This window comes from Colobus angolensis, unplaced genomic scaffold (genome assembly GCF_000951035.1).
Source record: "Colobus angolensis palliatus isolate OR3802 unplaced genomic scaffold, Cang.pa_1.0 Scaffold7, whole genome shotgun sequence".
NCBI lineage: Eukaryota > Metazoa > Chordata > Mammalia > Primates > Cercopithecidae > Colobus > Colobus angolensis.
The window spans coordinates 2,246,755-2,264,715 of record NW_012120709.1 but is presented as its reverse complement, the minus strand read 5'-3'; the positions used below and the strand labels follow the sequence as shown (position 1 = coordinate 2,264,715).

The window sequence follows — 17,961 nt, the reverse complement described above, 5'->3', positions numbered from 1 at the left end:
ATGATAGGCTTGATAATACATGATAGGCATCCAAAGATCAAACTTTATTAGAGCTTCCTTATTCAGGAGCATGAAACTGTCTGGTCAAAAGCAAATCCCATATGCGACCTTAATTTAACAAGCGATTAGACCCAATCCTGACGCTTTGAAATATCTTTGGTTATCAAGATCAAATAGGATACTACTTTAAATAGGCTTTTAATATCCTTAGATTTCCTAAGAATATATGCTACCAAAATTTTCATTGAACCCACTCAATGCCGTCCATCTCTTTTGTAAGTCTCCCATGGAGTTGTTTTTTGTTTTTTGTTTTGTTCCTTGAATAAGATTTTGCCATATACCTATATTTATTTGGAAATAAAACCCAACCAAAAGAATACCTGAATGCAACACTGATGCTTTCTCTGTAATATCTATGTTTCTTGTGGCCTGACTTCTTTCTTATCTTTTCCACTTCAGACGCATAGTGAAGTTCCTATTACATACAACCTGTTTAGCCACTGCAGAAGAAACAAACTCTGTCTTCCACCTAGTATTTGAACAAGGAATTGCAGCCTCTCTGCATTTCCTGTTGGGATAGAAAAGAGGAGGAAAATTTGGAAGAAAAGGAACAACATAAACTGAAGGACTAGGCAAGATGACGGAATCATCCATTCAAGAATGTTTAACTTTGTTCCTACAAAATACCAAGTATTGTACCAGCTGCTGTCAAGGATTTAAAAATGACCAGGAAGTCTTCTACCCTATAACTCTCTCTAGCCACTGTCCTCTCTCTCCTTCCTCCAGTAGAGCTTTTAAGAAGAATAATCTGCCTACTTTGTTTCCCTTTCGTTATCTTCCATCTACTCCTCAAAATATTGCAACTTGGCACCTGTCCCCAATCACCATCAAATGCCAGATGCCACCTATATAGCTCTGCCCTATCGCAGGTGATCTCTGTAGCATTTGATGGGGTTGCTCACTCCCTCCTTGAAACACTCTCTTCTTTCATGATCTTTCAGCTCTTCATCTCCTCTACTTTATTCCTCTCCTCCTGGCTCCTTAAATCTTGGTGTTCCCCAGAGTTTCATTCTCATCCTTTTCTCTTCTCTTTCCTCGCAATCGATTTAGACACTCACAGCCACATTCATTCCTTCAACCAATGCTTATGTGCATTTCAACCCAATCTGCACAGACAGACCAGAGTTCCCTCCAGATCTATAAACCTGAATATCTCACTAGCGGGGGATGTCTCCACTTTCATGCCCCACAGACAACTCACATTCAACATGCCCAAACTTGAACCCACCATTTGCTTGCCTGCCATCCCCATCATGAAACACACTCCTCTCCCTATATTCCTTTTCTCAGCAGCAAATAACTCCATCATCTACCCAGTCACTATTCCGGAAATTTGTATTTAGTCCTAATTCCTCTCTCTCTGTTACACTTCCCACATGGAATTAATCATAAACTTTGTTTGGTTTCTGGTTCCCAAGTTCTTTCTCATTCTCTCCATGTCTGCTGCTACCACCATAGCCCGGGTCCAGCTTTCACTCTGTCTTACTGAGTGCTGACACCTCATCCATCTTCAGGCTTAAGCTATCCTATCTCCCACCCACACACAAATATTTCATAGTTACAGTTATTTTTCTAAAATACGTTACTGACATGTCGCTCCCCTGCTTGAAGTCCACTAATGCCCACCTGCGATCTTCACAGTGAAGCCCATGTTCCTCTGCATGGCGTCAAAACCAGACCACACTTCTGCATCTCTCTGAGCTCATTTGTACCCACTCTTCCCAGGCCTGCTTAACTCTCATCCCTGCCCACGATGTCTAGTTCTCTGAGGGCCTACTTATCACTATAGTGCTTCCCTGGAATAACCCACCAGAATGAAACAGATGTTTCCTCTAGTTAATACATTTTGTGGAGAGCATGGATTTTCAGACAGGAAAATCTGGTTCAATTACTGACTGGACGAACTTGGTCAAGTTGCTTACACTTTTTTTTTTTTGAGACACTCAAACTATAGCCCAGGGTGTTGTGCAGTGGCATGATCCCTGCAGCCTTTTTCTCTCAGGCTCAAGGGATCCTTCCACCATAGGCCCCCAAGTAGCTGGGACTAAGATGCCACCACCATGCGTAGCTAATTTTTGTATTTTTTGTAGAATGTGGGTTTTGCCATCTTGCCCAGGCTGGTCTCGAACTCCTGGACTCAAACAGTCTGCCTGTCTTGGCCTTCCAAAGTGCTGAGATTGCAGGTAGGAGCCATTGTGTCCAGCCTGCTTACACTTTTATAGCCTTATTTTTCTCGTCTATAAAATGAAGTTTCTTTTATCCATCTCTCAACATTGTTGTAAGGATTTAATAGTAATAATAGCTGGTATTATTGGTCAGTTTCTATGTGTCAGAAACTGCTTTAAGCAGTCTACATGTATTTATTTAATCTTTATATTACCGCAGCCCTATAAGGATAATGATTATGTGTATTTTACAGATGAGATAACTGAGGTACATTAGTTAGATGACTTGGCCAAGGTCACACTACTAGTAAGTAGGGGAGCTGGAATTCATGAGATGATATTTAGAAAGCACCTTTTATTAAGTAGTCACCGAATAAATGCCGTTTGCTTCTTCTCTTTCCTGAGGTATGCTGTATTCTATGGGAGACCCAGAAGACTACATAAAAATCATAGCTAACTATTAAAGATGGGGAAAGCTAAAGTGTGTTTTCTACTATCACTCACCACAGAATACTCCTGATACCAGGAGTGTGGTGGTGATAGTGGAGAGGTCCCCACACACCAACCAAGCAATTTTCTAGCCGACACGAACTGGGTGTTTCATAAATTAACTCAATTATTACACTGTCTACCTGAGAGAGCACCAGATTTCATGGATTAAGGGCTCAGGCCCATAAGACTCTCCCTCACTTCAGATGCCAGTCACAAGCCCTAGGTTGTGACCTGTGCTTCTGACCAACCAGCTAGAAATTGGGGTTCCTATCACCTCCTCTTCGGGTTTGATTCATTTGCTAGAGTAGCTCATAGAACTCAGGGAAACACTTAACATTTGCCAGTTTATTATAAAGGATATTATAAGAGCTACCCAGTGGCAGGCGCCTGTAGTCCCAGCTACTCGGGAGGCTGAGGCAGGAGAATGGCGTGAACCTGGGAGGCGGAGCTTGCAGTGAGCTGAGATCCGGCCACTGCACTCCAGCCTGGGCGACAGAGCGAGACTCTGTCTCAACAACAAAAAAAAAAAGAGCTACCCAGAACAACCAGATGGAAGAGATGCATAAGGCAAGGCCGGTTGAAAGAGGCTCAAAGCTTCCATCCCTCCCTGGGTGCCCTACCTCTAGGCACCCTCAGGTGTTCAGCAACCTGGGAGCTCCTGAACCCTGTCCTTTTGGAATTTTATGGAGGCCTCATTACGTAGAGGTGATTGATTAAATCATTGACCACTGGTGATCAACACAACCTTTAGCCCCTCTCTCCCCCCTGGAGGTTGGGTGGTGAAGCCGAAAGTCCCAAACCTCTCATTGGAAGGCTGGTTTCCCTGGCAACCAGCTCCCCCCTCCTGAGGCTATCCAGGAGCCCCCAGCCATCAGTCATCTCATTAGCTTACAAAGAAACACTTATCATGTTAGAGAATCCAAGGGTTTTAGTAACTGTGTGCCAGGACTCAGGGGCAGAGAGCAAATACGTTTCTTATTATATCACAGTGTCACACTAGCATTTATTAAGCATTTATTATTTGTCACATTTTGAGTTACAGACTTTATAGACAATATCTTATTTGAGACTCATTACAACCACTGAATTGGAACTATTAACCCCGTTATTCAGAGGAGGAAACTGAGGCCCAGAGATATTACGTAAACTACCCCAAAGCTCCTATCTCATAGAGGACAGAACAAGGACTTAAATTCAGATCTCTGATGCCAAAGCGTGGGCTCTTAACCATTGCAATATATTGCTGCAAAAGATAATAGGAGACACAAAATGGTGTTTATAATCTTGCTGGGGGACTGCAAAAGACATAATAACAGTTATAAGCCAAAAACATGAAATACACAAGGAAGGCAAACCATGAACAGAGTGGCTTTCAGGGGCACAAATAATAGAGCAGTGATCACAATTAGGCTCTGAGGAGTGAGTTTTGAGCTGAGATTTGAGGCCAGTGAAGAAAATACACTGGTCAAAAAAAAAAGGACTCTGTTCATAGTTACAATGGCATATTTAGAGTCTTGACAAATGCAGCAAAGTGGTCATGTGTAAGGAAGCACTTTATCCTCTAGCAACCTAACTAGTGGATACAAGATATTAATCATGACGCAGGTACAGCGAAGAAATGTATGTTTTAGGGTGGGGGGGCAGCTAAAGTCCGAGTGGCATCAATCCTGCTGACATCTTGGATTAAAAGCAATTTACAAGGCTGTAGCTGGTGAGCTTTCTCTGTTTAAATCTGTCCTGCATTGTGTCTGAAAGGCAAATGAAATAAACAGCAGTAATATTTTCAAGGATTAGGGACTCACTGAGTTAAGGCTGCGCTTTTAAAACTTTCAGCAGACTCAAGCAACACTGTAAAGTGTTCTTTAAGGAATGATAGAGAATGAGCTCCTTGAAGTGTCTGATTATCTCAGGCCCGTTCAGAATGGGTGGATATTTCCTTCTAATCAGGGGCAGTCAGTTAGCAGATACCCAAAGGCTCAGGTTAGTGTGCTCTGCTGTCTCTCCTTTAAGATGATGAATTCATAGAAAGGAACGGTAATATATTCTTGTTTACAGATAAGCTTCAAGAAACTCCTAAGCATGTTCTGAGAAACAGTGGTTCTCATCAAATGAAGAGGGGTTACTGCTTTGACAAAGAGAATTACCATTGGTTCACAATTTTGACTGGCTAAAAGTTTTATTTTTCGATATAAGTGAGGTGGTATTTTTTTCTCTTCAAAGAATATGGCCACACATGAAGAATTAGAATCTGTCAGGTGGAGAATGCATCTCAGTCATATAATTACTGAGCTGAGCAAGTCAGATCAAAGTGAGGGCATTGTATGGCTATAGGACATTGCTTCAAAAAGGAGTTGAACTGCAAACAATATAAAGGCTTTATTGTCCTCCATCCTAACTTCATTTAAATATTCAAGAAACATTTTCCGTAAGTGGCAAGTAGTGGGATTTTAATGCCTGGTTTAAAAAGTCTGCATTCAGGCCTTATGGAAAGCAAAGGAACTTTTCTATCAGCCATTAAAAATTCTCATTTCCAGGCATGAAAGGCTTAAATTGCCTGGAGTGTAGGTTTTGTTTTTGTTTTTGTTTTTCCATTATAACCAAATATCTTAGTAAACTTCTTCACATTTCATAGAGCTAGTTAGGCAATTTCCCCTTAGATGTGTCTTTGATGTGAAAATAAACATAGACTGGAGTGAAAGTTGAGGTACCTTCTAAGAGAGTATCTGTCTAAATGGTTCATAGTTGCTCAAGCTAACATTAGCCCAGAGAAAACACATATCAACACTTTATATTGAGCCTAGATACAGTTGCTATAAGAAAAATATTTCTTCAAAACTTTCAAAAGAATGATGACATCAATGCCAAAAACATCAAAGAAGCTGTTTGGTGCTTTCAGGTACTTTGCCAAACTACCTTCTAAATGCTGCTTAACATTCCTTTGTAATGGAGTTAAAGATGAGCCTGAAATTGCAGGGACCTCTTAAAATGTCTGATCATCCTACCTGTGTCTCCAGGTGATTGCATCCAAACCAGTTAACACATTGCAGTCCTGGGTTGTCCAAACATGATTCAGATTGAAGTTTTATTTTCAGAATGCTTTTGTGCATTGAGGAGAGAATTGGTGGAGATGTAATCTCCAGACCTCCCCTGGGAATGCCATGGAGAGAGATGTGGAAACAATAGACACCCTGTTGGAATTCTCCTGTCATGGAACAGCACCTCTCAGTCTTCATTCATAATGCTCTCCTTTCATAAAGGATGTGGAAGAGTGGGGTTAATGACCAATGTGGAAAGTTGAAAGAGAAACCAAAATAAATGTGTCCATTTGGCCTCTCTCCAGCATTTCGACTTTAATCAATCAAGAAAAATATGCATTTATCTTACGAAAACTTTATTTTGAGTGTGATTATTGGTTTTATTCTTTGTTTTAGTTAGGAATTATTTGCTGCAGGTAATAAAAGCCCTCTTGAAGTATCTCAAGCAAAAATGAAAATTGGGAGAGGGGGAGATTTATTGGAAGGTATGAGGCATTTCTACTGTAGCAGATATAATTGAGTCTCCCAACGTTCTGGAATTAGGAATTGGAAAGTTTTCAGGACATTTTTCTCACTCCCCCTTTCACTGCCCCATCCCTCTTCACTTCTTCCCCCCTTCTCCTTCTTTCAATCTAGTTTCTCATGATAGCTTCTCCTTCTGCATGAGTTTTATTCTCTTATCTCTTTAGACTTGCTTTCCCTGTCTATTGCTGTGCACGGCTGAGAATGACTACGATATAGGCGGCCTTCCATATCTCTTATTTCAAATGCCTACAGATACTGCTGAAAAGACCTGGTTTCAATTCTGGATTACTAGAAGAGCACTTAAAAGGGCCAGCTTGAGTCAAATGTCTACTTTGATCCAGTCTGCTGGGAGAAATGAAATGTTCCACTTCAGGCTCCTTCTACTAGGAAATGTAGGGTCAGATTCCCAGAGAAGGGGAGTTAGCAAGGGCAGATGAATTCAATAAATGTTCATTTAAGTCTTAATTATTTAGTTAATATATGTTCAATATGGAAAAATTAGAAAGCGCAGACATATGAGCAAAGTAGAAGAGAAAAATTTATCATCATGCCACCACCAGAAAGTACTTCAGCATCTCAACGTGTTTTCTTCTAGACATTTTTATTTGCTTTAAATAATCTTTTTTATTGTATATTTATTTGGATTATATTGAGAATGAGATTTGTCATTCAAATCTCAAGACAAACGTGACTCAGGCTTCGCTTTCTAGGGCTTGTTTTATAACGTGGAGACAGACTTAAAAATTGGAAGCTAATTAATAAAAGTATTTGGAAGCCAGGCGCGGTGGCTCAAGCCTGTAATCCCAGCACTTTGGGAGGCCGAGACGGGCGGATCACGAGGTCAGGAGATCGAGACCATCCTGGCTAACACAGTGAAACCCCGTCTCTACTAAAAATACAAAAAACTAGCCGGGCGAGGTGGCGGGTGCCTGTAGTCCCAGCTACTGGGGAGGCTGAGGCAGGAGAATGGCGTAAACCCGGGAGGCGGAGCTTGCAGTTAGCTGAGATCCGGCCACTGCACTCCAGCTCGGGCGAGAGAGCAAGACTCCTGTCTCAAAAAAAAAAAAAAAAAGTATTTGGAAATTATAGTAGGTACTGTAAAGGAGGCAAGATATAGAAAACAAACATGAAAATGTACTTTAGATGGAATGGCCGTGGAATATCTCTGTGAGGGTCACATTAAGTTGAGACTTAAGGAAAAGAAGGAGCTAACTGTGATAAGAGAAGGAAGAGTTACTTGAAAGCAGAGGGTATCCATTTAGAGGGAACAATATATGCAAAAGGCCTGCATCTGAAATGGAAACGATCTTTTGTGTTCTTAGAATTAAAAACAAACAAAATTAATGTGGTGTAGCTGGAGCTGGGGTTAAGGAGATCCCTTTTGTTGCTATCTAGAGAACACACTGGGGCAGAAAGAGGTGAGATGTGGGGTCAGAGTCACCAAATGTAGATGGAGAATACTCGGTTGCTCATGTTCTTAAAGCAGAAGGAGCCTGAAGAAGAATGAAGAATGTGACCTGAGAGAAAGAGACAGGGAAGGACAGGATAGGGGCCTTTCATACCCAATGATGTTGGGTAAACCATTGAAGATGAAGGGAGAAATGCTGCCATGAATTTAGGGATGGCTGTGTTTCATATTATTTCCCAAAAAGAAAGGAGCTTTTTGGTAGCCATGTTCAAACCCCAAAATAATGAATAAACAACCCTAAAACACTGTTAGGGCACTCTCCCTGCCAGATGGGATTTGCTGATATTTAAACTGGTTCCTCTATGGTTGGACAAGGAGTTGCTAAGAATCAGTTATATGGCTTATAAAGGGGGCATGGTTCATGGCCAATGGCAGAGAAACATAGATGCCCCATAAACTGACTCATCTGATGTTCCCAGGCTACTAAATGCCTGATAAGTCACATTGTCAGACAGTCATTGAGTGCTTTCCTGGAATAGAGTTTGGACGGGCATGTGGGAGTGGATGAGAAGCACAAGATACTGTCTCTTCTGTTGGCTTCTGTAATCATACTGAAGTGAAAAAACTTACAGACCTGAATCAATTACCAAGAACAATATAAGACAGAAAGTACTAAAATCATTACAGCAGGGAGAAAAATATGAGGGAAAGTAGGATGGACCTTCAGATACGCCCTTTAGAGAAAGCTTTCCAGACTGGGCCCTCCAAGCAAAAGGAGAGAGAGAAGCCACTTGATTAATGATACTTAATGCTTTGTGCATTCTGCTGAGGAGGGCATTTAGAAATTTCATGAGAATTGCTAACATTTTAGACATAGCATTTACTTTGGATTTGTTTTGATATATTTTGGGCAAAAAGTGAGTCATGGTTAAAGTATTTCGTGCACAAAGCTGCTGGATTTTTCAGGCTTTTACAGAATATTATGTGCATTTCTCTGCTAAACACAAAGGGTCCATCTCTGAATGGCCCCTCAGATCATTGCTTTATTACAATTGCAGTAACTAGTCAGGATGACTAAGGATATAGTCAGCAGGGTCATCCTATTGGTTATCACTGAATGGATCTGGAATTATATTGTTTAATGTAGTAGACTACATGGGAAAATAACTCTAGTTTGAACTTTTTAATTTAATATAAACATCCCCCTGTCATTGGGCAACAAGTTTTGTTTACACTGCCACTAGCAGAATATCATAATATGAAACATGATATTCATTTGAATATTTGAGGGGTACTTCATTGTAAGGGAGTGGGATTCCTTTTCTAGCTTTCTCAGGCAGAGTCTCTCCCATCTACAACAATAGGGCCATGTACAAGTTTCCAGAACAATGATCATATTGTATTACTATTTTTCGCTATGTTTCCAGACAGACTGGTAAATTCCTTTTTGTTTGTTTCTTTTTGTTAATTCTAGCATTAATTGAAAACAGTGGGTATTTGTTGTTGTTGTTGTTTTTGAGGCAGAGTCTTGCTCTGTTGCCCAGGCTGGAGTGCAGTGGTGCGATCTTGGCTCACTGCAAGCTCCACCTCCCAGGTTCACGCCATTCTCCTGCCTCAGCCTCCCAAGTAGCTGGGACTATAGGCGCCCGCCACCATGCCTGGCTAATTTTTTCTATCTTTAGTAGAGACGGTGTTTCACCATGTTAGCCAGGATGGTCTCAATCTCCTGACCTCGTGATTTGTCTGCCTCGGCCTCCCAAAGTGCTGGGATTACAGGCGTGAGCTGCCATGCCCAACTGAAAACAGTGTTTTAAGAGCAATGTTCTGGGCTCTTTTTGAGCTTTAACTACGTGGTCCTTGCATTAACCCTATGATGTAGGCACCCTTATAGAATGTACAGCTGGTGCTAAATAAGTATCTATTGAATGAATGGGTAAACAAATTCAATGTTACAGATGAGGAGAAAAATTTCTGGTTTTGTTACCTTCATTTTCTCTTTTTCTAGCACATGCCTTGTCCATAGGATAGTCAGGATAACAGTGGGAAGTGTCAGACCAGCTTGAACAGTACTTGTCAGACCAGAACTTGAACAGTAAGGTTCAAGTTCACCTCTCTTACTGAAAAAGAGCTGCCGGTGACGGAGCTTTGCTCTGAGCTTGGAATTATACTGATGCTTTACATGCATGTTGCTAGTCCCCACTAAAACCCTGAGACATGGGGTATTATTGTCCATATCATACAGGTAAGGTAAGTGACTAGTTTAGACATGTGCAGTAAGTAGGAAGAGAGAAGCATTTGGAACCCAGGTTTATTGGCGGTTGAGTCTTGCGCTCTTTCTAGATCCCACAGCTTCCCATTTATCTTGATAAGAGAAGATGTGTCCCTTTCCAAGGTAGTGTTGCACTGGTTCACTTCCCCTTCTCCTCAATGACTATTTTGTTGGTTAAAGATAAACTTGGAACATTCTCCATGGGGAAGTGATGGAAGTGTCCACACTGACAAAATGCTATCATGAAATGCCTTTTTTTCTGTCTTTTAATGATGAGTGTTTCTGAGGCAAATTCCAAGTCATTTAGTTACTCTTCCACAAGCCAACCATTAAATCTAAGAAAGGGTAGGTGGGGAAGGCATCAAATAAATTTTGAATACGGGAGAGCTTGGTATTGAGTACCTTCAGAAGGGCAGTATGTTGACTGCTTTTCTCTATATAGAACCTGAATTCGCATTGCTCCTGCTTCTATATAAAGCTGTATCTTGGGCTTCATAAAGAGTAGCTATTTTGGGCTAGGCACAGTGGCTCACAGCTGCAATCCCAGCAATTTGGGAGATCAAGGCAGGAGGATACCTTGAGTCCAGGAGTTCCAGGCTACCCTGGGCAACATAGTGAGACTCCATCTCTACAAAAAAAATTAAAATTAGCCAAGTGTGTTGACACACGCCTGTAGTCCCAGCTACTCCAGTGGCTGAGGGGAAAGGATCACTTAAGCCTGGGTGGTTGAGGCTGCAATGAGCCAAGATTGTGCCACTACACTCCAGCCTAGATGGTCCCAGTTCTGTCTGGAACCTGTCTCAGAAAAGAAAAAGAAGAAGAAGAAGAAGAAAAGCTATTTTGTTGACTAAAATAGTCACATTTCTCAGGGTACAAACCTTATGGAACAAAGTTATGGAACCAATTTTCTAGAAAGATCTAATATGCCTCCTCTGACCCTTACAATAAAAACAACAACAAAAAGTCCGGGTGCGGTAGCTCACGCCTGTAATCCCAGCACTTTGGGAGGCCGAGGCGGACAGATTACTTGAGGTCAGGAGTTCAAGACCAGCCTGACCAACATGGTGAAACTCTGTCTCTACTAAAAATACAAAAATTAGCCAGATGTAGTGGTGCACACCTGTAATCACAGCTACTCGGGAGGCCGAGGCAGGAAAATCACATGAACCTGGGAGGCAGAGGTTGCTGTGAGCCGAGATCATGCCACTGCACTCCAGCCTGGGTGACAGAGCGAGACTCCGTCTCAAAAAAAAAAGAAAAACAACAACAACAAAAGCCCTAAAACATAAAACAACAAACAAAAAAACCTCATATGTTTTCTTGAAGGAGTGAAAGTACGAGTTACTGAAATTCATAAAGAAACATGTCCTGGCTCCGTGTCTGCTCCACTGCTTTCACCCAGGAAGGGCATGGAGTCCAGATGGGGCTTCAACTTGCATCCCAGCTTTGCAGTCCTGTCAGGAAGCTCAACAACACTTTGTGTCAATCACAAAGCTTCACACACCCCTTCACTTCTGGTTCACACGAATGACAATACATTTTTTTCACAGTTCTAGTTCTCAGGGCTTCACATTCTCGTGACTTCAGGGTTTAAAGGAAAATAATCAATGGGCAGGTATGGTGGCTCACGCCTGTAATCTCTATAACCTTTGGGAGGCCGAAGCAGGAGGATGGCCAGAGCCCAGGAGTTCAAGACCAGCCTGGGCAACATGGCAATACTGCATCTCTACTAAAAAATGTATAAAAATGTTTTTAAAAAAGTAAAAACAAAAGGAAAATAATCACTCAAGCAAAATTCTAGTGGAACCATTAATATGCTTGTGAATTTGATATGAAAATGTTCCCCACAAGCCATAACCTCCTTTTTTAGCATTGTTTTACTGCTCCCGCTCAATAGTTAGAAGGATCCCATTTCCCAGGCACTGAGGTCAACGAATAATTATTAAAACACCTAGAATATGCCCAGCATTGTGGTAGGTACTGAAAGAAACTTGGAGAAGTATAAGGCAATGAATGCCCACCTTCAAAGAGCTTAAAATCTGGTTGGGCAAACCTGATAACTGTGTGGCCACAAAATAATATCTAGTAATACAGGGAAGTTCAGAACTTGATAGGGCCAAATAAGAAGTGAAGGTTCTTTCTGTCTTTAGTAAAAGCCTGACAATCCTATTTTGTGCTGGGGCTAGAAAGGCAGAGAGGAATTACTCTCACCTCCAAATACTTGAGGAGCTAGAATTGACTATTCCTGGATCCTAAACATTTTTACTTCAAGAATCAAATCAAGAGTCATACATTATCTTTCGAGTTGGTCTCTTTCTAATGTTATCTATCCACAATCCTATCTCTAATCAACCATGAGTAAAATACCCGAGGAAAGTTTACAGATGATGGAACCAAGATATTCCCTTGAGTATGCAGGCAGTGGCAGATTTGGTTCTTGTGTTTATGCCTGGTTGAGAAAGACAGAAGTCTGCTTGGGGTGAAAAAAAGTGACCTATGGACTGAATTGTTACCTTTGTGTGGCACATTCCCTGTTTCTAGGGCAGCACCGGAGACAAAGAATGCATTTATTTTGTGGAAAGGGATAGGGGGCAGGGGAAGAAACAGAAACCAGAGGATTGTGCAATAATGGCATTTTCAAATCCCTCCAGAAAGTTTATCTTTCAAGTCCTTTGGAAAAGTGAAGCATAGCTGTTTAAAAAGAAGCAGTTTACTGAGGACCCCCGTCCCAGTTCTGCTGTGCTGGATTTTCCTCGTTCCTAGGCGTTCTCATACCTTCAACCCCAGCTGTTGGGGCAGGCGGGCCACTGTGTCTGGACCCTGCCCCGGACAGGCCTATGCCTTTCCCAAGCAGAGACCGCAGGCCTCAAATAGCATCTAGGTGTCCAAATGGAAGAATGAGAACAAGGACAGGAGTGAAAAGAAACAGTTTGCTGAATCTCAGCAAAAGAAAATACAGTGATTTCTGTGTCATCTGCAAACCAGACTGGACTTGCCTTGTTGAAAATCATTCCCAAAACAAGCCCCTTCCTCGGATGGCCAGCGAAAGGGTGATATTAAATGCACAGTTTCATGAATTAAACATAATTGTGAGGCACAGATTTATCATGCAAAATAAAACATGCTTCTTATCCACCTAGGTGAGATGTAGTGCTGATTGGAAGCCTTTACATCCTGCTGCTGGCTTAATCATCTGCATATTTTCCCTCGTGCCAGGGATGATTTGATAGGATATGGGTCAGAACTCTCTCTGCTGCTTAGTAAATCTTTTTGACTGACCGAATGACCTTTTGTCTCTTTCCTGTCCTATATTGGAGCCTCGGGAATGATGGCCTGAACTCTCACCATCAACCTCCCACCAATGATGTCATCATTCTCTCCTTGCCATCCAACCCCCTGTGTCCCGAATGCCCTTACCCCTGCCCTGTGCTCACAACGCATCTTCATTCTATTGGCCTTTTGTCTTGGCTATCTGGATTCACTATGTCCAGAACACTATCAGCATTTGGCAAGGTAGAGGCCGAAAGAGAAGAGAGCAGTATGGTTAGTGGTTCAGAATTTGGACTTTGGAACCAGACATGTCTGGGCTGGCATCCTGCCTCCATATCTTCACTGTGTAATCTTAATGTCAGGAACCTCAATTTTTTTCACTTATGAAATGGCTATATAAGAACACAAGCCTCAGAGAGCCATGAGATTAAACAAGAACTTACGCCACAGAGTGCCTGTCTAGAATAAGCATTCAGTACACAATAGTTAAGAGGTGAGAGGCTTTCATAGAACATAGGTACTCTTGCCTTTGAAGCCCCTTATTCCTTAAAAAATATTAAAAATTGTATTTTATGACTGTGTTGGCATAAAGATGGATATATTAACATATATTGAAACAGTTAAATTAACATATATTGAAACAGTTCTTCAACCTAAAATCTTATTTTTTCCTTCTGTTCTGTAACTATTGTGAGCCCTGGGCACTGTGTGTCCCATGCCTAATAGGTAGGTCAGTCCTTGGGGAAGGATTTGTTTTGGAGATACTTCCCTTTACCTTTCCAGTATCATTAACTGTTTTCTGGAATATTCAGGCCCTGCTGCCCCTCAGGACATTACTACCCTAATACTTCTCCTTTCCCCCTTCTCTTTTCTTCCAACCACCCAAAAGGTCCACAATGTGGAGCTCCCAACTCCCATAGTCTTACCCCCAGCCTTCTCTGTTTAAACCCTTGCCTTTATTCCCCACCATTCCCCTGATTAGGTCTTGTTCCCTTAGGACTTTATTCTTGTTCTGGTAAGTTGGCATTGAATTGTCTCATAACCTGTTTCTCCTTGGGGTATTATTGACTGTATTTCTCTTCTGTTGCTTCTGGAATATTTGCATCTTGAGAGACTCTATAATATAATTCAAACCCATGTATCTAATGGAAGAATTTTAGTCCAGCAAAGGAGATATTTCAAAGCAAAAAGCGATCCTTGAGAATCATTTAGATTGTATGGTGCTGGTGCCGGTAGCTTGGTGCCTACTGCATGTAGACATTCAGTGGGCCTCGGTGATGTAACTAGTTTAGAAACTTCTAGGAGGTAGGGCACAGCCTATCCCCAAAATTCTCTTGGTAAAGTATCATGCCCAGTGAAAATCTGATGGGTGTCTTTTATCCTAATGTAATCACACATGACTTCTTCTGTCCCCCATCTTAAGGAATTCCTCCAGCTGTGCTTGGGGGTGACCTTACACTACCACATATAGTGCCTGGAACCCAAACTTCCCTCCTTTATTGCTTGTTATTTTCTGGCTTTGGGTAGGATAATGATCTCAGAGATAATCCCATTTATAAAGGAGAGGAAAACTATGGCCCAGAAAAGTGGAGTATTTTTCCTAAAGTAACAAAGCAACTTAATGGAAGAATCAGGACGAGATCCCTGGCTTCCTGAAGACACAGGTGTGGGTACCATTTACCTGTGTCAGGGCCTAGGGTGTCACTTACTACAGAGCACAGGCTGTGCAGTGGGAATGCCTGGTTTGATTCCTGACTTCGTTGCTTACTCTGTCTGTCCTTTGAAAAGATACTCAATCTCTAAACCTGTTTTCTCATCTGCAAAATGGGGGAGGGGAAGAAATAATATCAACTTTATAGAGTTGTGAAGATTCTGAGAGTTGTGAGAATTAAATAAGATTATTCATATAAAGTGCTTAGTACAACATCTTACACGCAGGCCTTCAATTAATGACTCATTATTATACAATTATCACTAATTCTATTACTGTCTCTACACTCCTCATGGCCTAAAGAAAGTGTGACTGCTGTTTCCCAGAGCGCGTACTGCACTGCCCGGGGAGTGGCCAGAGCAGTGAGAGAATCTGGCTGAACAGGTTTTTTCAAAGCAGTGGAAAATAAATCAAAGGTGATAACCCAAATTTAGAAAAAGAATGTACTCCTTTGTTTGTTCTTTCCTAGTTGTGAAAGAACCTTCAAAACGCAATTTAGGCTGAAATAAATCAGAAGCAACATGGCTGACACTCTCTGGTCTGTGTTCTTCCTGACCCCATGAGGATAGACAGTGGTGACTTTGAGTTTCTGCTGAATGTGGTGATAGCTGACCGTGTTCCGTGATGATGTCTACACCAGTGAGTGAACAAGATTAGGAGTCAGCAAATCATGCAGAGACAGCAGAGATGCGGGGAGAGGGGAAGCTTCACACCCAGGTACAAAGCATGCGCAGCCTCTTGCTGCAAATTGTTCGTCACTAAATGTGATCTCAGGGAACTTGGTTAGAACTTTTGGTTGAAAGTAACAGACACCCAATTTGTATGAGCTTAAGCAACAGGGAAATTCATTATAATGATTCCATAGTGTATCAGAGAAAACAAGCAGAGATGCAGAGCTGACCTGGGATTGGAAACAAGCTCCTGAATGATATTAAACATGTGTCTCTCCTCTGCTTCATTTTTCTCTCTTTCTACAGGTGTGCTTCCTCTATGGCTCTAGTTAACATAATGGAACAACAGCTCACAAGTTTTGTAGATGCAGCCACCTAAAGAGAGCCTGGTCTCACTTTCTCCAAATCCAAAATTCCCATGGAAGGGAGTAATTGCCCTGCCTTGGGTCAGATTCCTTTCTCTGATTACCAATCATCAGTGATACAGGTTATAATCTGTTGTACCAACATGACATATTCACCATAACTATTTACCATCTGTGAGTGAGCAAAACTACAGATAGGGGATGACTGAAACAAGTACTGATGAGCCAGATGATAAAAAGCAGATTTCCGCCCCCACCCCCAGCTCTATACTGCATCCTGGCTGTTCTCATATTCCTCATCCTTGTACCTGAAATCTAGGATGTCTCTGTAGTTACTGCCCCTGGCCCCTTCATGCTAGGTTGACCCTAGCCCTAAACAAGTTAATTAGAGCATGGTAGAGTGTAAATGACATGGGCTTTAGAACCACACAAACCTTGAGTTAAAGCCCACTTGCTAGCTGTGTGACCCTGGGCAAGTTACTTAGCCTGTCTGAGTATTGGTTTCCTTATTTATAAATTAAGGGTAATAATACCTTTCTAATGGGATTGATGTGCAGATGAAGGGCAATATAGTAACCATATTCAAGTGTTCGGTATGTAATACATACTCAGTTATGTTAATTTCCTTTTCTTGATTAGTCTACCTAGAAATCTTCAGGCAAGTGAGAGAGTAGCCATAAGTGAGAAGACAAGAAAGGAGAAGTGATCGAATTTTCTATCTAGGAAATGTCTTCTTTGCCTCAGGTATTTTACAGTTATGCTGAGTAAACACTGAATAATTTCAGTGGGTCTGCAGCACTGAGAAAGCCACACTTTGATAGATATGGTCTCTCACTTCAGAGACAAATCAGCAAGGATATGAGGATGAATGATGAATGTTTTATGTTTCTTTTTAATTTATGAGTGTGATTATATGGCTCTTAAGTCTTTCTCTGTAAATTTTAAGGCTCATAAAGCATAATCTGATTGCTAGGTTGTGAATGAAGTGCTTTAACATTCATGAAAAGCTTAAACATGTTGCTGTTTAGAGACATGCTCCCCTTTCAGAATGTAGTAAGCCACACTTTTTCTATAAATTGTTGTTTATTGAGTTGTTACTCTAACAGGCACTTTCTAAACTTTTATATGCATTATCTCATCCCTTCCTGTGAGTTAAGTGCTATCGTCCCCATTTTCTGGATTTAAAAATTGAGGCTCAGGTAAGTTGCCGAGGTCACATAGCATCCAGTGACAGAACTGGCACTTGAGCTCAGTTTAGTCTGCTTCCAGAGCCTAAGCAATTAACACTTTCGTTTTGGTAATCAGATTTAGATATAGAAAACAGAAGAAATGAATTCCCAGGAAAATCGGTGCTTAAAGTATCTCATATGAGAAATGATCATCTCACGGCTTTTGTGTGTCCACATAAGGTTGCTACATAGGCTTGGATGCAAAGCAGTGGAATTATAGGAAGAAAAATAGATGAACAATAATAGAATATCTCTTTAGACCTGAGAACTATTCTAATTACTTACTTAGAGGATAATAGTGATGAAGGGGTTGGGTCTGTGAAAAAAAAAGAAACTAGAGGTTTGGTCCCAGCTTTAGACTTGTGAGTGTATTCTATCTTGCTTAAAATTGTGCACACTCTGATCATCTGTAGGTGCGAGGGGTTGTGTGTGCATGCATGTGGAATATTTTGGCCTGCTCCAGAAAATAACAGTGCTTTCATCTTAGGTACTGTGAATAACTTCTTATGATATTTGAAGGAATCTTTATCCATTGACCTATGAACCACTCATGGGAACCATTGATCTCTAACCTAATTGACCTGCTCCTCCAGAAATATTTTATTTTGTTTTGTTTGTGCTACTGAGAGTTTCATTATATTCCAGACTGTGCTTCATTTGTGCTTTCTTTGTGCCTTTTTTAAAAAAACAAACAAACAAACAAACAAAACTGAATCTTGTGTATAAATAGAAGAAACATTTAAATATCACATCACTTTTTA

The 17,961-nt window shown here is 41.2% G+C and overlaps 1 protein-coding gene across 1 annotated transcript in view; it reads left to right on the top strand.

The window, feature by feature from the left end:
* MAML2 (mastermind-like 2 (Drosophila)) overlaps positions 1-17,961 on the top strand; it is a 367,926-nt gene that overhangs the window by 234,315 nt on the left and 115,650 nt on the right. The window lies entirely within an intron of this gene.